This window comes from Mytilus trossulus, chromosome 8 (assembly GCF_036588685.1).
Source record: "Mytilus trossulus isolate FHL-02 chromosome 8, PNRI_Mtr1.1.1.hap1, whole genome shotgun sequence".
Taxonomy (NCBI): Eukaryota; Metazoa; Mollusca; class Bivalvia; order Mytilida; family Mytilidae; genus Mytilus; species Mytilus trossulus.
In genome coordinates this window covers 67,327,954-67,334,598 of record NC_086380.1, presented here as the reverse complement: position 1 = coordinate 67,334,598, position 6,645 = coordinate 67,327,954, and positions in this window count along the sequence as shown.

The following is a 6,645-nucleotide window of genomic DNA, read 5'->3' as shown; positions in this document are numbered from 1 at the left end:
AAGAGACCAAAATGACACAGAGATTGATGGGCGTCAAGTTGGTTACCTATTCCCTATTCCCTATTCGTTACCTATTCCCTATTCGTTACCTATTCGTTACCTATTCCCTATTCCCTATTCGTTGCCTATTCGTTACCTATTCCCTATTCGTTGCCTATTCGTTGCCTATTCGTTACCTATTCCATATTCCCTATTCGTTACCTATTCCCTATTCCCTATTCGTTGCCTATTCGTTACCTATTCCCTATTCCCTATTCGTTGCCTATTCGTTGCCTATTCCCTATTCCCTATTCGTTGCCTATTCGTTACCTATTCCCTATTCCCTATTCCCTATTCCCTATTCGTTACCTATTCGTTACCTATTCCCTATTCCCTATTCGTTACCTATTCGTTACAATGTACTTATTTGATTTTTAATATCCTTCCCCCTTTTTAATTTTGGCATGGAATAGTTTAATATGGCTGCCGTTACCATGGAAACGGCACAATTGTGAAAAAAATCAGTTTTTGGTTTTTGGTGATCTGTTTGGATATGCTTCAACTCAGAATTATCATATTTTAAAACAATGTAGGTGCCCACTATGTACAGGTGTTGGATGATTTTGGCGATCATTGGAACTACTATGTTGCTATGGAAACTATACCAAAATTTTAAAAATTCTCCAAATGCTCCAAACTTCATGAAACTTCACAGTAATGATGAGCAACATTGGTAGATGTGGCATTTGGAGTTGGAATTTCCAAAATAGGTCTTGTTACCATGGAAACAATGCAAAAAGGTAAAAAATTTCAAAAATACGAATTTTGAGTAAACTGGATGAAACTTTACAGGAATGGTAACTGGCATAGGCAGAGTTGGATTTTGAAGTTAGAATTTTCAAAATGGCCGCCGTAACCATGGAAACAGTAAAAAAATATCAAAAATTTCAAAATGTTCAAACTTAATGAAACCTTGCAAAAATGTTACTAGACATCTGTAGATGCTCTCTTTGACTTTGGAATTGTCAAAATGGCTGCCGCTCACCTGGTAATAGGGGGAAGGGTGCCATCCGTTATTGCTAGCAATTAAAAATCTAGTTGTTAATACTCTTACATATGGTAATAGCTCTAAATTTGTTGCGGTAAAATGATCTTTTTATGACCTATTTATATGTGTTTGTGCTCAACCGATCCTTTTACTTCATGTTCGATACGCATTTGTTCCTTACTTGTTTTTTATACGTTCTACCTTTTAACTGCTTTATGTCCGTATGTTTGAAGATGGATCTTGATTCGACGGGATGAAATCACCGTGTTAGCGCTTGCATAAAAAAGAAGATGTGGTATGATTGCCAATGAGACAACACTCCACATTAGACCAAAATGACACAGAAATTATCAACTATAGTTCACTGTACGGCCTTCAACAATGAGCATATCCCAAACCGTGTAGTCACCTATAAAAGGCCCAGACATGACAACCTCATACAATTCAAAAAACAAAACTGACGGCCGTATTTCATATACAAAGAAATAAACGGAAATATGCAACAAAAAAAAACAAAAGATAACTACTTAATTTCAGGCTCTTGTCCAGGGACAGGCACATACTAACATAATGTGGTGGAGTTAAACATGTAAGCAGGGTGTACATCGTTTCGGAGCATGCTATTACCTTGTTTAATTCGTTCCATCACTCGCTTATAATTCGCTTATAATACGAGTATCTTACGTTGCACCTTTTAAAACATCATTTTAAAATGTTTTGTTGTCTCTTGTGGAAGATTTGGGCTCTTAGAGGTGATATAACTCTATAAGAGCATTTATATCCGTTCCAGCGCTCGGATAATACCCTGTTAAATATTCGTTATTTATTCGCTTTTAAAAAGTTTGTTGTACGTTGCACCTTTTAGAAAAGAATTTTCAATTAAGTTCATATCTCTGGTGGTAATAATGTGTTTTTATAGATGAAATACCCCTATAAGCGCATATGTACTCGTTCCAGCGTTCGGAAATCGTTTTTTAATTGTGTTCATGTCTCTGGTGGTAACAATGTGTTCTTAGAGATGAAATGATCTTAATAGAGCGCATGAACCCGTTCCAGCGCTCGGTTAATACCCTGTTACCTATTCGTTACCTATTCGTTACCTATTCGTTACCTATTCGTTACCTATTCACTTATAATACGTTTGTTGTACGTTTCACCTTTTAGAAAAGGATTTTCAATTAAATTCACATATCTGGTGGTAATAATGTGTTCCTATAGATGAAATACCCCTATTAGCGCGTATTACCCGTTCCAGCGCTCAGTTAATACCCTGCTACTTATTCGTTCCGTATTTGCTTTTAATGCACGAGGTATACGTTGCACCTTGAAATCAATCGTTTTTTAATTGTGTTCATGTCTCTGGTGGTAACAATGTGTTCTTAGAGATGAAATGACCTTAATAGAGCGCATGAACCCGTTCCAGCGCTCGGTTAATACCCTGTTACCTATTCGTTACCTATTCGTTACCTATTCGTTACCTATTCACTTATAATACGTTTGTTGTACGTTGCACCTTTTAGAAAATGATTTTTAATTGTCTCCATGTCTCTTGTGGTAACAATGTGTTCTTAGAAATGAAATTACCCTATTAGCGCGCATATACCCGTTCCAGCGCTCGGTAAATACCCTGTTACCTATTCGTTACCTATTCGTTACCTATTCACTTATAATACGTTTGTTGTACGTTGCACCTTTTAGAAAAAGGTTTTCAATTGTGTCCGTGTCTCTGGTGGTAACAATGTGTTCTTAGAGATGAAATGACCATATAAGTGCGCATGTACCCGTTCCAGTGCTCGGTAAATAACCTGTTACCTATTCGTTACCTATTCGTTACCTATTCACTTTTAATATATTTGTTGTACGTTGCACCTTTTAACAGGGTATTAACTGTGCGCTGGAACGGGTACATACGCGCTAATAGGGGTATTTCATCTATAAGAACACATTATTACCACTAGAAATATGAATTTAATTAAAAATCCTTTTCTAAAAGGTGCAACGTACAACAAACGTACTATAAGTGAATAGGTAACGAATAGGTAACAGGGTATTAACCGAGCGCTGGAACGGGAACATGCGCGCTAATAGGGGTGTTTCATCTATTAGAACACATTATTACCACCAGAGATATGAATTCAATTGAAAATCCTTTTCTTAAAGGTGCAACGTACAACAAACGTATTATAAGTGAAAAGGTAACGTATAGGTAACGAATAGGTAACAGGGTATTTACCGAGCGCTGGAACGGGAACATGCGCGCTAATAGGATAATTTCATCTCTTAGAACACATTGTTACCACAAGAGACATGGAGACAATTAAAAATCCTTTTCTAAAAGGTGCAACGTACAACAAACGTATTAAAAGTGAATAGGTAACGAATAGGTAACAGGGTATTAACCGAGCGCTGGAACGGGTACATGCGCTCTAAAAGGGTCATTTCATCTCTAAGAACACATTGTTACCACCAGAGACATGAACACATTTAAAAAACGATTTATTTCAAGGTGCAACGTATACCTCGTGCATTAAAAGCAAATAAGGAACGAATAAGTAACAGGGTATTGCCCGAGCGTTGGAACGAGTACATATGCGCTAATAGGGGTATTTCATCTATAAGACCACATTATTTCCACCAGAGATATGAACTTAATTGAATTTTTTTCTCTCTCAAAGATGCAACGTACAACAAACGTATCAAAAGCGAATAGGTAACGAATAGGTAACATGGTATTAACCGAGCGCTTGAACGAGCACATGCGCGCTAAAAGGGTCATTTCATCTCTAAGAACACATTGTTACCACCAGAGACACGGACACAATTGAAAATCCTTTTCTAAAAGGTGCAACGTACAGAAAACGTATTTTAAGTGAATAGGTAACGAATAGGTAACAGGGTATTAACCGAGCGCTGGAACGGGAACATGCGCGCTAATAGGGGTGTTTCATCTATTAGAACACATTATTACCACCAGAGATATGAATTCAATTGAAAATCCTTTTCTTAAAGGTGCAACGTACAACAAACGTATTATAAGTGAAAAGGTAACGTATAGGTAACGAATAGGTAACAGGGTATTTACCGAGCGCTGGAACGGGAACATGCGCGCTAATAGGATAATTTCATCTCTTAGAACACATTGTTACCACAAGAGACATGGAGACAATTAAAAATCCTTTTCTAAAAGGTGCAACGTACAACAAACGTATTAAAAGTGAATAGGTAACGAATAGGTAACAGGGTATTAACCGAGCGCTGGAACGGGTACATGCGCTCTAAAAGGGTCATTTCATCTCTAAGAACACATTGTTACCACCAGAGACATGAACACATTTAAAAAACGATTTATTTCAAGGTGCAACGTATACCTCGTGCATTAAAAGCAAATAAGGAACGAATAAGTAACAGGGTATTGTCCGAGCGTTGGAACGAGTACATATGCGCTAATAGGGGTATTTCATCTATAAGACCACATTATTTCCACCAGAGATATGAACTTAATTGAATTTTTTTCTCTCTCAAAGATGCAACGTACAACAAACGTATCAAAAGCGAATAGGTAACGAATAGGTAACATGGTATTAACCGAGCGCTTGAACGAGCACATGCGCGCTAAAAGGGTCATTTCATCTCTAAGAACACATTGTTACCACCAGAGACACGGACACAATTGAAAATCCTTTTCTAAAAGGTGCAACGTACAGAAAACGTATTTTAAGTGAATAGGTAACGAATCGGTAACAGGGTATTAACTGAGCGCTGGAACGGGTACATGCGCGCTAATAGGGTAATTTCATTTCTAAGAACACATTGTTACCACAAGAGACATCGAGACAATTAAAAATCATTTTCTGAAAGGTGCAACGTACAACAAACGTATTATAAGTGAATAGGTAACGAATAGGTAACGAATAGGTAACAGGGTATTAACCGAGTGCTGGAACGGGTTCATGCGCTCTAATAAGGTCATTTCATCTCTAAGAACACATTGTTACCACCAGCGACATGAACACAATTGAAAAACGATTTATTTCAAGGTGCAACGTATACCTCGTGCATTAAAAGCAAATAAGGAACGAATTAGTAGCAGGGTATTAACTGAGCGCTGGAACGGGTATATACGCGGTAATAGGGGTATTTGATCTATATGAACACATTATTACCACCAGAGATGTGAATTTAAATGAAAATCCTTTTCTAAAAGGTGCAACGTACAACAAACGTACTATAAGTGAATAGGTAACGAATATTTAACAGGGTATTATCCGAGCGCTGGAACGGATACAAATGCACTTATAGAGTTATATCACCTCTAAGAGCCCAAATCTTCCACCAGAGACAACAAAACAATTGAAAATGATGTTTTAAAAGGTGTAACGTAAGATACTCGTATTATAAGCGAATTATAAGCGAGTGATGGAACGAATTAAACAAGGTAATAGCATGCTCCGAAACGATGTACACCCTTCTTACATGTTTAACTCCACCACATTATGTTAGTGTGTGCCTGTCCCTAGACAAGAGCCTGAAATTAAGTAGTTATCGTTTGATTTTGTGTTACATATTTCCATTATTTTTTTGTATATGAAATACGGCCGTCAGTTTTGCTGTTTGAATTGTATGAGGTTGTCATGTCTGGGCCTTTTATAGGTGACTACACGGTTTGGGATATGCTCATTGTTGAAGGCCGTACAGTGAACTATAGTTGATAATTTCTGTGTCATTTCGGTCTAATGTTGAGTGTTGTCTCATTGGCAATCATACCACATCTTCTTTTGTATGCAAGCGCTAACACGGTGATTTCATCCCGTCGAACCAAGATCCATCTTCAAACATACGGACATAAAGCAGTTAAAAGGTAGAACGTATAAAAAACAAGTAAGGAACAAATGCGTATCGAACATGAAGTAAAAGGATCGGTTGAGCACAAACACATATAAATAGGTCATAAAAATATCATTTTACCTCTACAAATTTAGAACTATTACCATATGTAAGAGTATTAACAACTAGTTTTGTAATTGCTAGCAATAACGGATGGCACCCTTCCCCCTATTACCAGGTGAGCGGCAGCCATTTTGACAATTCCAAAGTCAAAGAGTGCATCTACAGATGTCTAGTAACATTTTTGCAAGGTTTCATTAAGTTTGAACATTTTGAAATTTTTGATATTTTTGCTGTTTCCATGGTTACGGCGGTCATTTTGAAAATTCTAACTTCAAAATCCAACTCTGCCTATGCCAGTTACCATTCCTGTAAAGTTTCATCCAGTTTACTCAAAATTCGTATTTTTGAAATTTTTGACCTTTTTGCATTGTTTCCATGGTAACAAGACCTGTTTTGGAAATTCCAACTCCAAGTGACACATCTACCAATGTTGCTCATCATTACTGTGAAGTTTCATGAAGTTTTGAGCATTTGGAGAATTTTTAAAATTTTGGTGTAGTTTCCATAGCAACATAGTAGTTCCAATGATCGCCAAAATCATCCAACACCTGAACATAGTGGGCATGCACCTACATTGTTTCAAAATATGATGATTCTGAGTTGAAGCATATCAAAACAGTTCACCAAAAACCAAAAACTGATTTTTTCACAATTGTGCCGTTTCCATGGTA